The 21,693-nt window shown below is 31.4% G+C and overlaps 1 protein-coding gene across 2 annotated transcripts in view; it reads right to left on the bottom strand.

Annotated features, from left to right (window-relative positions):
- SNF4Agamma (SNF4/AMP-activated protein kinase gamma subunit) overlaps positions 1-21,693 on the bottom strand; it is a 157,486-nt gene that overhangs the window by 6,808 nt on the left and 128,985 nt on the right. The window lies entirely within an intron of this gene.

The raw sequence follows: 21,693 nt of genomic DNA, 5'->3' as shown, positions 1-21,693 counted from the left end.
TAAAAAGGGCTTGGGAGCTTTTATAATGCTTGCTACAAAATTTTTATGTTGCTATTACCATAGGATAAGAAATGAATTATGTATTATTATTTTTCATAGTGTTATTATATATTAATTTTAATTTATGAGCTATAAACAAAGTTATAGATTGTAAAACAGTAAGAGACTTACTGTTCATTTCATAGTTATTAATATTCTAATAAATATTTTTTTAATTTTTGCAATAAATATGTTCTCATTTTTTTCTAATTTTCTCCAAAAAATATTTTTTAATTGTCTATACTATTTTTAACAAATTATGAAAACAAGACTAACTATCTTTCAACTAAAAATGAGAATGATGGAGTAAATTATACTACTGATACTAATTCAAATTTTTAAATCACTAATTTTACTAATGCTAACTTTACTTTTTCCGAATGCAAACCGTCTATAAAATTAATTTAAGTACTAATTTTAATTTATCTATGCAAAGATTACTTGAAGTTAATTTAAATAAAAATTTGAAGTTTCAAGTGACTAATCACTGTCTTCGTACAGATTATTAAACACGAGTCTAATTTTAATTTATGTATGTAAAAATTGTACTATGTTAAGTAAATATAAACATAAATAAAAATATTTAAATTTTAAGAGCATCATATCATAAAAATATTACTAATTTTGATAGTAATTTTAATTTAAGGTTATTTCATACAAAAAAATACTGTAATCAAATCCTTTGTCCACTGACCATTCAAAACTCCCACGAGCGCAAGCCATTTGCAATTACATAACACAATATGAGAAAAAGTAGCACAGTTTACGTAATTTTTTATAGAAAATTCATGCGTATTTCGTAAGCCGTGATATTCGTCGATTTCGAAATGTAATTCACTAAGAATCCGGAATCACGTAAGTTTCTTTACCACGCGCTAAGATATCTTATTAGCTCTGGTCTAGCTACGTGGAAAGTTCAGTTTCTCCATTTTTCTTCCTGTACAAATGTCATCCAATTGCCGGCTGGAAATGCAATATCCTGTCTCATTCTGCGTTAGCGTTGAAAAACGAAACTAACGAATAATGTAACGTTAGAATCGAACAACGGAGAAACATGATTGCTTTTCGTTCTCGAATTCTTGATTGTGGATGGAAATACAAGACTCGAAGGATATTTCGGCATCGTTTCGTAAACACGAAATGAATTCCAAATAAATAATTTTTCTGTGCCGTGTTACATGTATTTGAAAGTTTAAAGGAAATGTCAGTTGCGTTAAAATATGTTTACAAATGTAAACATCATGTTAGTGTTGTGTTTAATATGTTTAAAAATTTAAGCAACATATTTGTGTTGTGTTAAATATATTTAAAAATTTTAATATCATGTTTGTGGTGCGTTAAACGTATTTAAAAATTTAAGCAACATATTTGTATTGTGTTAAATATATTTAGAAATTTTAATATCATGTTTGAGGTGTGTTAAATATATTTAAAAATTTAAATACCATGTAGGTATTATGTTAAATTTATTTAAAAATTTAAATACCACGTGAGTATTATGTTAAATATATTGCACACATATTCATATTAAATATATTATGCATGTATTGTATTTATGTTCAGTAACAAGTGATGTGATATTAAATAATCAATACATAATTATACTCATTAATACTTATTGACAAATTGTTTCTTTCTAGACGATACATTTAATTTCCTGATGGAGTTCAAGGTTGTCTAATCGAAAGAAAGAAATATTTCATTTTTATCGTGTCACCTCAGTATTTAAATATTGACAATCATTATCTTCCCTCAAACGTTCAATAATAGTGATAATACTGAAATATTGATAATATAGATATTGATCGTGTTAGGCATCCTTGAAAGGGCGAGTAAATAAATAATACTGATTTACATGTGAAATATGAAGAATTACATATTCTTTCTGATGGATGTTTTGAAACTTATTAAAAAATTATTGCAGCACTGATGTGTGCACAGTAGAAATTTAATTAAAATATTTATATTTAATTGTCAATGATAATTTTTGCTATATTGTTTATGTTGTATTTATGTTACAAAGGAAATTAAAAAAATTATATCCAATTGTCAGTGATCATTTTTACTATAGTGTATGTTTTATTTATATTACATTTTTACCTAATATTGTTAAGTAAAAAATGTTAATTTTTGAAATAATCTGCGATGAAATTAAATTGTTACTTTTTTTATTTCTTCTGATAGAAATTTTATTTTCTCCATATATCCAATTATTGATGTTCACAAACAGTTGTATCTAATAACTTTTCAGAAAGACTAATTAGGAAATCATTAATTAAGAGCACACTCTATTTCATAAAATAGTATACAACGAAACTATATTTTTATTTTCGCGTTTCACTGATAGCTTTAATAGAGTTTTTATTTCATCTACAAATTGAACACTTCCTTTCAAACATATTGTCTTGTATTTCTCAAGAGAAGATACTAATTATCAAAGATCGCAGAAAATGGTTTTCACCTTGATCAAATTTAATTGCTGATGGATCAAATTAAATTACTGAAACATACTTTTATAAATATGTACACATTCTTCATCGAATTTAGTTTAAGTTAAGAAATATATTTTTACAGACAGACTGAAAGAAGAAAAACAATATTAAGACTATTTAGTTAAAACAAGATTTATGTACACTATCAGCACTTTCTATTAACTGTATTATATTCTAATAAAAATATGAAATTTTTTAATTTTGTAGCAAGTATTATAAAAACAGTAGATCTTCAAATAAACCAAAATATAGAATTATGAGTCATTCGATAAAATATGTGGTCGTCAAAATACGATAAGGGCTAAACAGCAGAAATGCATAAGCACGCAATATTTCCCATGCAACATTGCAAAACCCCAGGACACAAATTATGCTACGTCGCAAAACTGCAACGCGGCTATAATCGATCACGATAATACCACGAGTATAATAAAATTAAATAAAATTTAACCACGGATGAAATAACAATTTAACCACACATAAAACAACAATTCAACCACAAATATTTCCCTACGAATAAAATTCACCGATTTTCACGGAAGAGCAACACTTTAACGCATACTAAACGGGTCAACCACCTATAACTGCACTACTAGCTTCTATTCGCATGAAACTTTCACGTATAATAAAGTGTCTATGTAACAAACTGGTACCCGGTAAAAACACAAGCTCGATGCTGAATAATCAGCAGAGATTTCAAGCAATGTTAATGGACTGAACGGAATGGTAAACGTTAGAGAAACGCTAAGGTTTCTACGCGAAGATCATGAAGCTACTGACTACAGGAGAGATTGTGCAGTACATTTAAGCCTGAGTTGCTCGAACGAGTACGCGTTGCAAATATACCGACGAAGACTGTGACGACAAATAGAAGAGCGTCGGACGCTCTTCAGACAAAGTTAGAACCTCTGAAGTGTACCTTTTACCTAAATTAGATACTGATTACACAAGTTATAGATCAAAAAATATTCTTCTCACGGAATATTTCAGGTAATTTTTATTTCCTTTAATATATTCGAACTTTTTGTAATGTTATGTGCACTTTGATTCGTGATGCACTGAATGTTCAAATATGATAATTAGGAATATTTCTGTTAGAATTAGATAATAATTACTTAAACGATAGATTGAGAAGAAAATACTCGTTTATTAAAGGTACTTGATGTATTTTCTTTAATAGTTTCAGATTTTTTAGAATCAACCCCTTATGTAGTTTTGACTCTTGACCCACTCATGACGCAAGTACGAGAATTTGATATATTTTAAGTAGAATTAGAGACCTATTATATAAACGATAGATCAAAAATGAAATACTCGTTTCATAGAATATAAAATACTTGAGGTATTTTCTTTACGATAATTCCATACATTTCAATTATAATTACAGACTGACTATAGAAACGATAAATCAAAAACGAAATATTCGTTGCATAAAATATAGAATACCAGAGGCAATTTAATTAAAATTATACGAGTAATTTGAAACAGTAAATTAAATAATTTAATTTGTGTTTCATAAACATGTTAACTACTATGGAGGCCATTGACAACTTATGCAACGAAATTAGTTCAATTTAGTAATTTCCGAATAGCATTAAAGTTATAGTAGAATAGCAATAGGAAGTAGTAAATTGAAGCGTTTGATTAATTTATGTTTCTTTAACGAAATGGGTACCATGGCACAGGGGTCATATGGGTTAAGGCACAATCTGGGTTACGAATTTGTTTCAATTTGTTAATTTGAAAATATTAGGACTCGGTAACTCTAAATGGTGAACTGAAATGTTACGTTAATCTATTGTTTTCTAATGGAGTAAATATTACAGGAAGAAATTAACTATTGTTAGGTTAGGTTAAGACAAGATTTTGAACTATTTGTTAGGTTAGATTAGAATAACCTTTCGAGTTTCCGAGTTTCGTTTAACGTTAATCTATTGTTTTCTAATGGAGTAAATATTACAGAAAGAAATTAACTATTGTTAGGTTAGATTAGGACAAGATTTTGAACTATTTGTTAGGTTAGGTTAGAATAGGATTTTGAACTACTTGTTAGGTTAGGTTAGACAAGATAAGATTTTGAACACCACAGGAAATTAAATATTATAGAAAATACTAAATTACATTTAATTAGAATTAAAGTAAAATTGCTATCTACTACAATTTTTAATACATTTAACACAGCAAATTGCAATCTTTTCGAATGTAAATAAGTTCCCGCCTTTTTCACGATTTCAGAAGACTGCCATTCAAGTTGCAATCTTTGGACTCATTTCAGATGTAAATAAATTCCTTTTCACGATTTAAAAAGTCTGGTATTGAGGATACAGATAATAAAGTTAAATAATGATTTCTTTAAACTGTAATTAACATACACGTGTTGTCAATATTAGTAATTTTCTTTAGGTTCAATGTACAATATCTGTAGTATCATAAAGAAGGTATTTTAGAAATGGTGGTAAAATCGGAAAGAAGGTGAGTGTACACGAAAAAATAATTTCATTTATGTAAAAACTGAATTTGAACAGTTTCGAAGTATTTATGAAGAAAATTTGTTCATGACACATAAATGATAAATGCAAATTAAGAAACAATTTGGTGATTCTCTTATTTTCTATACTGCAAACGAACTTATTATACTTGAATATTTTACAAATACTTTTAAATTTAATATTCCTGAAAATAAAGTTACAACAAAATTTTATTCTATGTTTGTAATTTTTCCATGTAAGTTTTCCAACTGTACCACCACGTTTAAAACGCCCTATATTTATACCTGCAGAAAACTTGCACGATCATTGACCTAACATGACGCGCACGTGAGAACGTGAATTGCGACCCTGAAACGCTGAATTCAATTGCGCTTTGTTCTTAAAATGGAATCACGTAGTTTATTTTCGTTCAACGACTCCGAATACTTCTAATTTTTCGTTTAACGAAATTAACCACACGTAGGCAGCGGTTATTTCGTCTCGAAAATTGGTATAATTTTCAGGAAACCTCGACTCTTATATATCTGTTTACATAGGACACCATTACGCTTTAATGGAACGACATTGTATCTTTTGTAGATGCTACAATCGACCCACGATTGCAATTAACGAGTCGAATCTTGTATCAGAACGTTTCACCCGCTAATGATACCCGTGTTGTTCTTCCCAATCGAGAGCTTGATTTACTGAATGAATAATACCGTGATATTTTGCGGGGAAAATTATCTTGTTATTTTGTTACAGCGGAACATCAGGATCGTGACTTGGTTATTGCGCAGATTTGTAAATGAATTGTGGGTTGATATGCGATCGAAGATAAAAACAACTCGTTTATGTATTATCAGTATTAACGAGGTTGAGTATCGATGTTGTTAATAAATCGAGTATTTATATGAATGGTTGGCTGTGTAGCATATTAGCGAGGCGTAAGGATCTCAATACTCGAGTTCTCAGATTTTAGATTTTCTAGTTAGAGGCTGGGAAAAATCGATAATTTGGAGATTTGCAACTTTTGGGAATTTTGTGAGAATATGGAATTTTGGGAATTTTAGGAGAATTTGAAATTTGGGGAATTTTGGGAGAATTTGAAATTTTGGGAATTTTGTAAGAGTTTCACACTTATGGAAATTTTGTGAGAATATCAAACTTATGAGAATTTTGTAAGAGTTTCACACTTATGGAAATTTTAGGAATTTTGTGAGAAATTTAAACTTATGGGAATTTTGCGAGAACTTGGAATTTCTAGAACTTGGAACTTCATTAAGTACCTTTTTTGAGAATCCAAGCAAGCTCGTCCTCAAGAGGTGGGTTCTCCACTTCGAATTCCTTGATAAGATCTTTGGAATAAATAGGATCATCGTCTTGACTCCACCAGGCAGTAGAGAATTGCCTCAATTTGGCGATTCCTTTACAATTCGAATAATAATGCAGCGCCAACATTATTTCCCATTGTCGCTCCTCGTAATCGAACTTTTGTCCATGTTATCGATCCTTTCCACGATGACATTGCCTTGAAACTCTCAATAATTGTTTCACAAATCGTTGTTGCGAATGTTTTCGACTGCTCATCGTGAAACTGTCATCTCATAATTTCACTGGTGAAAGATTTCTGCTTTGCCATTTAGGTTTCTTCTGCAGTTTAATAAATGTTCAGACTGTTGATTGCCTGTTTATAAATTTCGTTGTGTTTCAAATTTTTCAATTTTTATTTCAATTAAATTAGAGATCGAATTTTGTGTAACAAGTTTCAACACTTCAATAGATTTTCGAGTTGTCAGGTGTAGAATACAGTAGCAGTTGAGTACAATACTCTTATTATACTGCCAGAGAGAAGAAAGTTCTTGTGACCACATAAAAACTGGTACTTTCGTGTAACTTCCAAAAATTTGTCAAATTAAAAAATGTTTAAATATCATTTTTCAATATGAAAATTTTTCGATGTGAAAATGTGTAAACTTGTAAATAGGAGTATTTAGAAATGTATGATTTTGGGAATATGTAAGCTTGTACATTTTTACATTTCTCAATTTTGAACATTTGTTCCTCATCCTCAAACTATTAATATCACTTAAAAATGTACGTAATTGCTGTTCTTTTAGTCATACGATTACAGTAAATTTATGATAGTTATCGATGACTCGCACGATATTCAAGGGGTTCTGTTACATCCACTAGGATCTATATAAAAAATTTTTATCGAAAGCAACGTACAATAGAAAGTATCACATTGCACCATTTTCCTATGAGAGGTCCAAACTCTAATTAATCAATGGAACAGCTAGAGTATCAGATACCTCTTCTGTAATTTCATTCCTATAGCGCAGAATAAAGATCACCAAGGATACAGGAAGGAAAAATTATATCCAGCTAATTGTGAGATGAAAGAAATCGAACTTGCGAAGGTTGTATTTAGAGCAGAAAATTCATCGAGGTGGAATGAAAACGGAAGAAAAGTCAATATAATGAAATAAAGTCTAATTAGACTTTGAAAGGAAGCACAAACCTTCAGAATACACAAAACATAAATAAACATCAAAGAAAATACTTTGCCTCCTTTTCCGATAATGTGAAATATTTATAAGACGCATGTGGTGCGTCATGATGGGTGCCATATCATAAGACACACATGGTACGTCATCACTTCAGATAGCATGAGACGTATATAGATTGTGTCATCATTTTACACGAATCTTTATGAAATTCTATTAAAAAATTGTATTCATAATTTTTATAAAATTGCTGCTTGAAATTCTTTAACTAATCTAAGGAATAGTTTTAAATTTTTCTAATGATTCTTTTAGTATTTCAAGACATATAAGTACTTTGAGTATTGCGCTATCGATGTAAAACTTTCATAAGACGCATAGCGTGCGTTATCACTTGTACTAACCGGATAGCTAAAGACGCACGCGGTGTGTCATCACTTGTACTGAACAAATACCGTAAGACGCACCAGGTGTGTCATCACTTGCACTGAACAGCACATGACGCACAAGCTGTGTCATCACTTGTACTAAACAAATATCATAAGACGCACCAGGTGTGTCATTACTTGTACCTAACAGCATAAGACGCACAAGGTGTGTCACTATTTGTATCCAACAGATAACGTAAGACGTATAAAGTGCATCGTTACATGTACCGAATCAATAACAAAAGACACTAGATGCATCATAACACATAACTCCATCGACAATTTTTATAAAATCCCTGTTCAGAACACTTTCAGGAAACACAAGTATATTTCCAAAATTTTCTAGTAACTTCCTGCTTACTTACTAACACGCGTGTTTTGAATATTTCACTGAAGTTTTAGAGCGACGAATACGGTGCGTCGCCGAGCAAATAATGTAAGACGCATAAGGTGTGTCATTACTTCAAATTGAACGTTCTTCAAAATTTCGATAAAATTGTTACCCGAAACACTTTGATTAATTTAAAGTATTCTGTGCCCGAATATTCTCGCTTACGAGGATGAAAAGAAACTGGCAACGGACCGAAACGAATTTCCAAACGATTAGACCGAACAAAGGGACGCCGTTTAACTCGCGACCAAAAATTCGTCGCGCGTTGGCGTGGCAAAGGAAATTCACTCGGTAGGGATTAAATCCGAGATCGAAATAGAGTTTGCTTGGCGATGACACTTGAAGCGTTGTGTTGGCCGAATCTCGTCAAAAAAACCACTCGACGAACCTCGAACTTCTACCTGCCAGACGAATTTATGCCCGGTTTCAACTTGCGATCCAAACTTTCAAGGATTCATCGATCTGCAGAGTCCAATTTCATCAACGACACGAATCTTCGTTTTACGACTAACAATTTCTCTACAAGCATAAACCTACCCAACAAGTCCGAGTAACATTTACTTTAAACTCAACAGTTTTCAACAAGTTTGAAGGTAAACAAAATTATATGTATAACACTTCGCTTTTTATGATGTGCGATGTGGAGGATGACACGATCTCTTTGAAATCACGGCACATATTTTTTATAGTTAAAGAAGAAAAAGAAGTTGATTATTTTAGAACTTGCAGTTCTAAAGTTGATAAATTATTTGAGTGGTCAAAGAGGACTTTTCTTTTAAATAAATTGGTATATCACTTTGTGTAAATTCATTTTGTAGTTTCACATAAAATAGGAGTATCAAGGTATTTAAAACGCAATGATGTAGCTTTTAAATAAATGGACTAAACTTGTAAATGTAGATGCAAATGTAAAGAGTTCATTAGATTTTCATGTGCTACTATTACATATGATAATGTACGATTCTCTGTTTCATTTTTAAATTCATAACATTGTGAAAACATTCTAACTAGTATTGATGATATGTTGAAACCATAGATTACTGAGTAAGAAGTAAAATGGAAGCTGTTCTACTTAAATCTTAACAAGCTTTTGTGAGATATCCAGCATCAGATTGTCATGACAAAGTTTGAAAATAAAATACAAAACAGGTATATACTTTTCTGAGCTAGAATCGAAGCATTGATTTTTGATTACTAGTTTAATCGTCTTGAAATTATTTTTCGAGAGATTGGATTTCTCAAGGAATTACTCAAGAGATAACGTTACTGCAAAAATATATCTGGAAAAAATTAAGTCTCTGAACTTTTTGGATGGACTGTGCAGAAGGTATCGAGAAGAATTTAAGCGACGTTGCAAATACACGTTTTATAAATAGAAGTATTTTCATTGCCAATTGGTGGATACATGACAGGTAATTGACAGTTGGTCCACTGCCCGGACGTAAGGTGGTCAATCTGGCCATTGTGCACCAAAACCAATAACACCGTCAATCAAGTATTTTTTACAATAATTACCACACACTAACTATATTCGAACATTCTGCAATAACAAATCATATCCTAATTTTTGCGAACTTTTTCTAGGATTTTTCTTGTTCTCACAAGTTTACTAATTAATGGAATTTTTAATGTTTAATATATTATTTACTGTTTTAATGTTAATGAGCATACATGTGTGCTAATCGTGTCGATCAGGTATGATCTGCACATTTTATAATATTTGTTTAATTACTAACTTTCTTTTTGATAAATCTAAACAATTCTATTGATAGTCAGATTCTGTTTGATTAAATCTTTCTTGCATTTCACAGAATTATTTGTAATTTATCATATAAAATGACAGATGTAACTCATACATCATCCACACATATTACTAAAATTGTTAAAAGATATTCCTGAATATTTCAGAACAAACTATCTCGAATATCTGAATGCCTAATAAATCCTACATACAATAAAAGTGTCTTTTGATGCATATTTGTTATTAGAAAATTTATAATGGTGCTTGAAATACTAGTAAGAAATAAATTCATTAAACTAGTACTCTATTCTGAGCGTATTAATTAATATTAATATATTCAGTAGTATAACACTTCTGTCACACAGAAGTTCCGTAAAATGTGCATATATTGATATAATTCAAAAGATAAACCTCGCATTGTTTATCCAAAAATTAACACCTTCAAAGTGACTACCGCCTACAATATATCTGTTACCACTAATATTCAAAGCGTGACTCTAAAACAAAACAAAGTATCATTACTCAAGATCGAAATAATAATTCACTCGATCTGGACATAATCCAACATACGATAAATCATAAGCGAAACTCTAACGAAATAGCAAATAACTTTCGAATCGAGCTACCACTCTGAAGCTCAAACTTTCCATCGACGATATCGATAATCGTCATAATTGCGATTCATCGAACTCACTGACGTGATCATAACAAGCGAGAAATGGAAGGTTCTCAAAGTTTCGTTCGGCGTTTGCTCTGAGAGGAATCTGACGTTCGGTCGAGAATAAGGATCCCCCAAAGGAACGTTGTCGCGTCGAAACGAGCCATTTGCCGGCCGGAGAAATGCTTTTCACCTGACAACTCGAGATCTACAAACGGATCTCTGTCGGATCCGAGTAATTGTCGGCGTTTGATCGACGCGTCGCGAGCTTCCTCGGATTCGTCCACATGCGAACCGAACCGAATAACCGTGTCTGACTACGTGTGTTCGTTCGGTCGAGCCGACCACCACCTCGTCGACGACGCTCGTCATGGACGATCCGTGCCAAGAATAACTTTACATGAAATCCAAAGTTCTTGCCAAGAAAAACACCCGCGAGGGATACCTCAGGACTCTTTACCGACTGCGCAATTGCAGTTCGCTTTTTGACTAAGAACTGAACAGGTAGATTCTTTCATCTGTTCCCTCACATATATCTTCTCTACAAAACACAACAATCATTGTTGTAATCGAGGAACGAATTGTAAACTTATAGCGTTTAATGCGACAGAACCTTTCGTCACCGTGTCACAAAATCACGGGCAAGCGCAACAAATTGCTCGCGTTGAATATTGCGAGGATCTTATCAAAACAGCCAGAAGAAACTGTACATTCCTGGAATCAATTGTAACTAATGATGAGACTTGGTGCTTCAAGTATGAACCTCGAACAAAGCGCCAAAGTGCTACGTGGAAATCTCCAGGCTCTCCAAAATCAAAAAAATTGCGATTCCAGAAGTCCCGAGAGAAGACAATGCTAATTTGCTTTTACGATTCTAAAGGAATTATACTTCGGGAATTCGTTCCACAGGGACAAAATGTTAATGGCGAATATTATCTGGGTGTTATGGAACATTTGTGGAAGAGGATCGTTCGTGTGAGGCCCGAATATCGAGTGCCGGGAAGTTGGTTTCTGTTGCATGATAACGCACCATGTCAGAACTGTCGCTGTTCGTGAATTTTTGGCGAAAGAACAAGTCTGTGTGCTCCAACATCCTCCACATTCGCCTGACTTATCTCCATGTAATTACTTCCTTTTTCCGAAACTGAAATTAGCTATAAAAGGAACGTTTTATGACACTGTTGCACAAGGCCAAGCAACTGTAACAAGGGTGTTTGAAGTTTGAAGCGAATGAAGTCGTTTCTTTTTGACTAAGAACTGAACTGGTAGATTCTTTCATCGGTTCCCTCATCTTTCGATTTATTCTCAAACATTTGGCGAAGTATTTTGCGAGTAGTGGTAATTATTTTCACCGTTGTTCGTGTGAGCAACGCGGAATAGTATTTTTGTCTTTGAGACAAGATGTCTGCAGTGAAAATTTTATGTCGACAAAGGTGCTGCACAAATTGAACTGCACGCGCAGAGTGAACTGCATCAACGTGGCTTTGTAATTCAAAGAGCAACACTGTACGAGTGTTATCATTTATTTTTGGTGTAAAAGACATATTGTATATGTTTTATGTTTCTATATATTATACTTTCTGTATTTTTATATTTTATACTTTCATACATTTGTAAATGTATACTTCTAAAATTTAATGATTTGTTAAATATTTGTGATAAAATAAATAATTGTTATATCATGAAATGTAACATGGTGAAAATTGTATGCCTACAAAGTTCGACAAAATCAATGATTTCGATTTTGTAATCTTTGATAAAAAATTCTTATAGATTTTTATCGTTGAATAGAACTCTGTAAATCGTGTTTTTTATGTTCATAGTTTTTTGAAGCAAAGAAAAAAGAAATTGAATTGTATCAAATTAAAATTGTTAAATTGGAATTTTTTAAATGCTTTATGGATCTGTAATAATTCAGTTTCGAAATCAAATTGTTCTGTGGATTATTTTGAATATTTGTTGCGTTATGAAGACTTGAATATGATTAAATAACGGTGAAAGTGAGAACACAAAATGCTAAATTTACACTGTAATTCTAAGCATATACTAGATTAATTTTACAATTTGTAAATTTAGAAATACAGAAATATCTACTGTTCAGATTTACGAATTTCAGAAGTTAGGTAATTTGTCATACACAATTTCGAAATATAGAAATCTCTGATGTTTAAACTTTCGAGATGTCAAACTTGGAAATTTGGGAAAATTAAGAAACTAAGAAATTTTGAAGTCTCACAGTTCCAAACCTTCTGGCTTATAAATTGCTAAATTAGAGAAATTTAGTTAAGTGAAAATAAAAATTTTTAAGATTTAAAAACTTAGATATTTGATAAAATAGTATTATAGAATTTTCAAATTCAGAAATTTACAAATTTACAAAATTAATTAAAAATTTAAACTAGAAATTTGGACTGAGATTTAAACATGTAGGAAGTAAGAAATTTTGAGATTTGAAAATTAGAACTTTGCAAATTTGGAAAATACAATTTAAATATTAAAAAATTCCAAATTAAAAAAATGTCTAACCTTAATTGCAAATTTTTATCTAAACTTTCTCTAGGTTCTCAGAAAAGTAAAAAAAAGTACATCAATAACTATATGAAAATAGATAGTTGCCTGATGGATGATTATGCCCGAGATACTCGAGTAAACCTGGCGATCTACCAGCAAGGGGCTATCTTCGTCAGTTCCTCCTTTCACGACATTACTCTGGTAGCATAGCTATTTTCAAGGTAAAATCCAATCGTTTGTACTCTCTACCAGTTGTCAATACATTATCCTTTTTTCCCTTTCATTCAATTATTTGTTATCTCGTTACTTTTTTCTACGTCGCTTCGTTAGGTTCCGCTTGTTTGTTGGAAAAAGTTAAAAAGAGCATTTTTCTTTTTCAGGATTAAAATTTCTGCTATTGTGAAATTTTAAAACACTGATAATTTTTACTTTTGAGTATGATATATTTTTGTTGTATTTAAACTGTGGTGTCACGATTGTGATTCGATGTCATAAAACTTAGAACATCAGGGCTTAAAACATCACTTTTTATTTAATTATTTTGTTAATCAAAATTGACTCTTAAAAATTGTACGAAGTTCCTAAAAAATTACACATAAATTTCTAAAATATGTAACTTGATATTCAGAAAGGAATATGTAAGTTAACATATTATAGTTTATTAGCAAATTAACATTTCATTTAAATTAACATTTCATTTCTTTTCATTAAAAATTTGTATGTATAGTTAAGCGACTTTTTGAATTTTCACTTATGGTTATGCAATGCAGCTTATTAAACAATAGAGATATCTAGCATGGTTCACCACGATTCTTTGCTCTACATTTTAGTAATTTTCAACAGTAACGAACTCTACAGTTGCAACCTGATCGCGGAACACAGCCAGGTAGCTTCCTATTACATTTGATAAATAAGAAGATTAGAGGATTTAATTCCTTTGTATTTTTCCGGTCAAGTTTGACCTACATTGTTAGTAGACGTTAAATAGAGGTATTGGAATAATTTAATATTGTTGATCTTTGGTTGACTAACAGTAAGCTACTTTTGATTCATGTTTGATACTTGAAATATAAGTAACAATAAATAATAATGATACTGTCAATATAACAAATTGCAAATGCTTCTATAAAATAATTGTTAACGTTTACTTGACCAACAATGGATATCATTTAAACCATGTCTGAAACTTGAAAAATAACTAATACAAAAAAATAATGATACTGACAATATAAGAAATTACAAATGCTTCTATAAAATAATTGTTAACGTTTGCTTAACCAACAATGGATCTCACTTAAACCATGTCTGATACTTGAAAAATAACTAATAAAAAAAAAATAATGATACTGACAATATAAGAAATTACAAATGCACATATAAAATGTTTATTATCCCTTGCTCGACCAACATTGAATCATGTTTGAACCAAGTTTGATATTAACCCTTTGCACTCGATTTTTACTGACAATAAAGCTTTGTAATTAGAAAAATTCTTTTGAAGTTGTTATTTTTCAATTACCAGTCGCCATATTGTCTGCTGCACTCTGTTTATACACCACACATAAAACTATAGATGTAGTTAAGAAGTTTTTATTTTGAACTGCTGTGTTACACCGAATAGTGTCACCTTTCGAGTAGAATGAGTTAAGAAACAAATGATAATTAAAAAATCATAAATGTATATATAAAACAATATATACATCTTTACTCAGGTAATATTTGGTCATGTTAAACGTCTGATACTAAAAAATAGTGAATAATAAGAAATGATGATACTGATAAAAAAATAACAAGTATAACTATAAAGCAAAATATCTAATATACCTTGAAAATACATAAAATGAAAAATTAAATAAATTTAGTATTATACTATCATTCTAATAATAGCATTATATTATTACATTAATAATGTCATTATATTACTATTTTAACAATATCATTACATTCTTGTACTGTATAACTAATAATATAGAATAAAACATTTAAGAACTACTCATTAGTATGTGATCAATAATAAAAGCTTCAATATATCCGATTACACGTTCATTTAGTTTTAACAATCGATACGTTAATAATTAACAATACCGTGGTGGTATTGTTAATATCGTGGTGGTATTATTGATATCCTTGATATCATATCAAGGATATCTATTTCTATCGTATATGTGAACGTGTACAGTAGATTTCGATGAGAATTCTACATACCATTATCGATTTCTTAGCATTAACAATAAAACAGTCTAAGAATACAGACGATCAATCGATAACTATTATTCAGATTATTGTTACGTACATACTGCTGTACACAGTCTATGGATAACGAAGAGTCTTGAAAAATATTTCGTTTACTTATATTTCAAACATGCTGGAGTTCGTTCTATAATATAATGATGCGGTCCTAATAAAATCATTCATTGATTTACAGATCTTGTGTTTGATATGTTGTATACAAATTTAATTCTGTAGAGTGAAATAGTTGTTATTAGTTATTTCGCAGGGTTGGATAGTTTTTATGGGATCTTGAATTTTCAGGTGCAACCATCTTTTAAGTTGTGAAGTTCTGTATCTTCAAATTTTCAAGTTGTTAAATTTCTCAGTTTTCAAATTTCCAAATTGCAAAGTTTTTTAATTATCAAGTTTCCAATTTCCTAATTTTTGCAAGTATCCAAATCACCAAGTTTCAGAATTACACGTTCCTAGCTTTCCAAATCCTCCAATTTCCAAAAGTTTCAAATTATTCAATATCCCATTTTCCTAACTTCCTAATTTCGATATTCCCAAATTATATTTCCAGATCATTAAATCTCCACAGACTTCCAAATTCTCAAATTCCCTAATTACCGAATGGCTAAGTTGTTAAACTCTCACATCCACGAGTACCTAAATTCTCAAACTCCCAAATTGTCAAATTAACAAATACCCAATTTTCAAGCTCTTATAACTACAAATCCTCAAATTCCCAAAATTCCAAAATCTTCAAATCATCAAATCCCTAAATACCCAAATCCCCAAATCCCTGAATCCCCAAATTTCCAAATTCCTTAAGTCCCAAATTCCCAAATCTCCAAATTCCTTAAGTCCCAACTCTCCAAATCCCCAAATCTCCCAAATTCCCAAATTCCTTAAGTCCTAAGTCCCCAAATCCACATATCCTCAAATTCCTTAAGTCCCAAATCCCAAATCTCCAAATTCCTTAAGTCCCAACTCCCCAAATCCCCAAATCTCCCAAATTCCCAAATTCCTTAAGTCCTAAGTCCCCAAATCCACAAATCCTCAAATTCCTTAAGTCGCAAATCCCCAAATCTCCAAACCCCCATAATGTCTAACTCTCCAAATATTAAAACTCTGAAACTTCCAAATACCCAAACATACTCCTCTTCATCGATTATTCATTCCAAACACAATTTCCTCAAACAAATTAAAAAGTTCTTCAAGAAGCCCCTATGTACCTTCAGTCAACAAAACAAGTTGTAATTTATTCAAGCCACGGACAAAAATGTCTTCAGGGAATCGCAACAGGTGACACATTATTGCATGTATCGACAATTCCACATATATTCAACACTCTCATATCTGTACATATTCAACACAGTTATGTCTGTATATGTTCCACACTTTCGTATCAACATATATTCAACACACACATATGAGTACACATTCAACATCATCATATCAATCATGTATTTCTTGTATTAACTACTTTCAAGAGCCACTTCACACACTCTTTCACTATCTTTCCCCAGCCACACCTCAGCTTCACAAGAAAATTTTTAGCGATATATCAAAAGGTGTTTTATAGCGGTGATAATGAGTTCAAGTTCATCGATCTCATCGCTGATAGCGTGAAGCAAGTAGAATTACTATCGGAAGATCGATGATGTGTGTCCAGGCACAGTTAGCTAAGGAAACTCGAGCATCAGTCGATTTTCCAATGAAACCTAGACCTCGACCTATATAGTCGAATTATAAATAAGTATTCCCTTCGTGATCGGTGTTGCAGAAAATCCCGTGGAAATACCTTCAAACACGTGCAACTTTGTACATACTTCAGGTAACATCATTTTTCCGGTGAAAGTATTATACACTTTATATCGTTAGGAAAACAACGTTACACCTTTAAACGCAATTCTATGCAATTTTTCTTTTAGTCGGTGGTCTTCTTACAGGAGGACCCTAGATATTTAGGCACATTAGTATTTGATCTTTTATTTGGATTTCTCAAGGTTTGTCAAGTTTCTCAAGTTTTCTTAAGGTTTTTAATTTGATTTTTTAATTTGATTCGAGGAAATTCGTAACAAAGTTGTAGACTTGCCAATTCCTTAGTTTGCAAATTTTTAAATTTGAGAATTTTTAATTTTGTAAATTTTTTTTTAATTTGTGTCATCGCTTGTATTGAACAAATAATGTAAGACGCACAAGATGTGTCATTACTTCAGATAGAACATTCTTCGAAATTGTTATTCGAAACACTTCGATTAATTTAAAGTATTCTGTGCCCGAACATTCTCGCTTAAGAGGATGACGCACAGGGTGTGTCATTACTTCAGAACGTTCTTCGTTTTATCTTAAATTTTTTCTTTCTCATTCTTGAAATTTTAAAAACTTCTATATCAATCAATCAAAAAAATGAACAACTCCACAATTTCAAAATCTGCAAATTTTAAAAATGGCGCCACTCCAAAAACTTGAAAATATCCCAATTTAAAATAGATTAATTTCAAGAACCTAAAAACTTAACATATCACTCTAACATTTCTTAAAAAAATTTTTAATCGCCTCGACTTCACAGTTCACTGCTTCCTCCCACAGGAATCAAAATCTTAATTATCGAAAACACGTAAATTCTTATCGAACATGTACCATTTTCCGAAACACAATCAGTTTTCATTTTCGTGGTAGCGCTATTGAAAAATATTACAATACATCAAGGACAAACAATAGAGCTACAAAAATTCCATTAGCTGTGTTTGCCGGGTTTCCATGTTTATCGAACGTACAACCCACCCCATGACCTAGACCGACATAGAAATGTGCGAATGCGTCATAGAATGCAATCTCACTGACCTTGCACCCGGGACTAGCTTATTCTCTAAGATCGGCTTTCATCCCCATTACTTGACATTTTTCTGCGCTCCCGGAAACCACTCCTCTATGTACTTTTTGAACCTTCCATTTAGCTGCCACTTTGTCTAGCGTTATGTGAGATGTGAAATATTAACCATTCTACGAAAGAATTTGGAACATCGCGTAATGAGAAAATTGTTCGCTGACTTCCTTACATTTTTATGCAAAGGGAGCGTTTGAAGGACTATGGACGCAAGAAATTATTATCTTTTGTGGATTGTGGAGATGAATATGGTAATCTTGGGTTTTTATGTTTCTTTAAATTTTTATATTGTCAAATTATAGATTTCATGGTATAATTATCGAGATTTAGGAATTTGATACTTCTACACTTTTTAGTTTATGAATTTCGTATATTTTAGAGGTTAAGAATTTTTAAGACCAGGAATTTTCAAGGTCAGAAATTTTCAAGCTCAGAAATTCTCAAGCTCAGAAATTTTCAAGCTGAGAAATTTTCAAGCTTAGAAATTCTCAAGCTCAGAAATTTTCAAGCTTAGAAGTTTTTAAGCTTAGAAGTTTCAAGCTCAGAAATTTTCAAGCTTCGAAATTCTGAAGCTTAGAAGTTTTCAATCTTAGAAATTTTTAAGCTTAGAAGTTTTCAAGCTCAGAAATTCTCAAGCTCAGAAATTCTCAAGCTCAGAAGTTTTCAAGCCTAGAAATTTTCAAAAACTACCAAAATGTTCCACAGAACATTTACACGTTTTACAAGCTTTTTATTTAAAGCCACAGAATTTGTTAAAATAATTTCTCTAAAATCTGCCACATTCACGATCTCCACAAGGACTAATGCATATATTAATCAGAATAATAAATGCATATCAATTTAAGTTCCATCTGTTTATAAATTTTTCAACTTCATTTTTAATTCCAAAGTGCAGATTATACGTCAATGATAAAAATAACACACGAACGCGTTTTATCCGACATTAAATTTCCGATTCAAATAAGTTTGCAGTTATTTCTTGCTGGTTCCGTTCCATTATGAATCCGACCCGTCTACCGTTTTCTTTCATCTGTCTGGCCTAACTGTCTCGCCGGATCGGGAAGCACCGTTTCCTTTCTGATTTTCACAGTTTTTCCGGATCTGTCCGTCTTTGTCGAGGTTGAACGAGCGAGCTGGACGACTCCCGGGAATTCATCGATCGCTACACCATACACCCACGATACAGCAGGAAGGAGGATACGGGGAAATCCAGTAGCACGATTTCAAGGGAAAATCTATAGGGTCGAGCACGTGGGAACACTTCCTGCTTCGATTTAACCCTCTACTTAACCTTCGAGTATGGATTTAATTGTGTATTAAATAATTTGATTGACGACGTTAAAGTATAGGAATATATTTTTCTTCTCGTAATTGAATCGTGGATTTGTCAAAGTTTGAAATTTTAAAGTTCTTAATTTCTAATTAGAAGTTGTCAGAATTGTAAGTTTGAGGATTACTAGCTTTATAAATTTCAGAATACATTAAATTTTTAATTGGGTAAATTTTTAAATGCACACGTTCCTATTTATCAATTTTAGAATTTCTTAATTTTTTAACTACAAAACATTTAAATTCTGAACAAATTTTCAAACTTCAAAATTACGAAATTTTGGGGCTACAATTTATTGAATTTTCAAATCCTAAAATTACCTAATTATGAATATCTAGTTTATCAAATTTTCAAATCTCAAAATTTCCAAATTTTGTATCCCTAATTGATTAAATTCTCAAATTTCAAAATTTCCGAGTGTCTAAATATCGAAATTTATAAATTTTCAAATTTCCAAATTTTCAAATCTCGAAGTTCCCAAACTTCAAACTTCCAAAATTCCATAACACCAAATTCCAAAAATCCCCAAATTCTCACAGCCCGAAATTACTAAATTTCCAAATACCAAAAATCCTCAAATTCCTGCATCCCAAAATTACTAAATTTCCAAATAGCAAAAATCCCCAAATTCCCACGCCCCAAAATTACTAAATATCCAAATACCAAATATCCCCAAATTCCCATATCTCAAAATTACTAAATTTCCAAATACCAAAAATCCTTAAATTCTCACGTCCAAAAGTTACCAAAAATCCCCAAATTCCCATATCCCAAAATTACTAAATTTCCAAATACCAAAAATTCCCAAATTCCTACGCCCCAAAATTACTAAATATCCCCAAATTCCCATATCCCAAAATTACTAAATTTCCAAATACCAAAAATCCCCAAATTCCTGCATCCCAAAATTACTAAATTTCCAACTACCAAAAATCCCTAAATTCTCACGTCCAAAAATTACTAAAAATCCCCAAATTCCCATATCCCAAAAATCCCCAAATTCCCACATTTCAAATCCTCGAATTAAAAAATACCCCCACCATAATATCATCCACAAAAGCTAAAACCTCCCTGAATTATAATACCCATAATTACCAGTAATACTACAAATTAACTAAAAATTTAATTCCCATAAATATCGTCTAAAATCTCCATTAAAAAAGCGATCGAAATTCACGACAATGTATTGACGTATCTGCACGCATTCAGATACTGACGTAACTTGATCAGTATTTTTCCAAAGGTTAATCCAGTTATACAACGAGTACCTACGAAATTTCTCCGTCCTTTAACTTGACAAGAATTTCCACGTAGCCCTTATTCACGCAACGCCATTTATTTATAAATACATAACCTGCTCTATCGATTTTACCGGCGTTCCTCTCTTTCTCTAGACTCTAGAGCTTTCGTGAAAGCATTCTATCAACTGAATGTACGTACAGTCGCTCAATTGCGAGTGCAATAAAACTGACTGCTACTATGTGGAGTTTAATGCACACGGGGTACAAGAATTCAAAAAATCTGCCCAGTAATTTGTCGCGATATTCCCGTCGAATGTTTCCCTTCGTGAAAAATTAATAGAATGTTCGAACATGAATTTTTGGAAAAGCACGGAATTTCACGTAATTCCTTATTTTCGCTCTGATGAACACATTGTGACGTCGATTTGTTCGATTGTTTATTGTTCCAAATTGTTTATGGACAATTTCAGACAAAATTATTGAACTGTTTGAGCTTGAAATGCAATTCAAAGATTTTTTACTGTTTATATGAAAATTGTTTTCTTTTGAAATTATTAATTTTTCTTTTTTAATTATGTTAATTTTGTCTGTGGTTAAAGTATTTTAAAGTTAAAATGATTTATATGTTAAATAAATAGGTACTCGATTATTTGTAATGTTTAAATAATTTGCAAGATTTAGAATACAGTCCGGAGAGTTGAAAAAGTATTGAAATTATTATAAAATAAATTGCGAGTTATTGATCGAGGTAATATATGTTATTTGTCTGGAATTGAATTG

This window comes from Megachile rotundata, chromosome 5 (assembly GCF_050947335.1).
Source record: "Megachile rotundata isolate GNS110a chromosome 5, iyMegRotu1, whole genome shotgun sequence".
Lineage (NCBI taxonomy): Eukaryota > Metazoa > Arthropoda > Insecta > Hymenoptera > Megachilidae > Megachile > Megachile rotundata.
Note: the sequence above shows the minus strand (reverse complement) of the source record. Positions and strands in the feature narration are given on the sequence as shown.